The sequence below is a fragment of the Lagopus leucura genome, unplaced genomic scaffold (assembly GCF_019238085.1).
Source record: "Lagopus leucura isolate 7727_CA_CO unplaced genomic scaffold, USGS_WTPT01 56163-0_obj-0_obj, whole genome shotgun sequence".
NCBI lineage: Eukaryota > Metazoa > Chordata > Aves > Galliformes > Phasianidae > Lagopus > Lagopus leucura.
Window position 1 is genome coordinate 2,646 of NW_024963473.1, and position 288 is coordinate 2,933.

The following is a 288-nucleotide window of genomic DNA, read 5'->3' on the forward strand; positions in this document are numbered from 1 at the left end:
CCATGGCAACCAAGACCTTCATGGTGGCCAAGTCACCTATGGCAACCAAGACCTTCATGGTGGCCATCACCTATGGCAACCAAGACCTTCATGGTGGCCAAATCATCCATGGCAACCAAGACCTCCATGGTGGCCATCACCTATGGCAACCAAGACCTTCATGGCGGCCATCACCTATGGCAACCAAGACCTTCATGGTGGCCAAATCATCCATGGCAACCAAGACCTCCATGGTGGCCAAGTCACCCATGGCAACCAAGACCTCCATGGTGGCCAAATCATCCATGG

At 53.8% G+C, this 288-nt stretch overlaps 1 protein-coding gene across 1 annotated transcript in view; it reads left to right on the plus strand.

Annotated features, from left to right (window-relative positions):
- LOC122191149 (A.superbus venom factor 1-like) overlaps nt 1-288 on the plus strand; it is a gene marked incomplete at its 3' end in the record, with an annotated part of 9,859 nt that overhangs the window by 2,544 nt on the left and 7,027 nt on the right. The gene's annotated exons all lie outside the window — the stretch shown is intronic.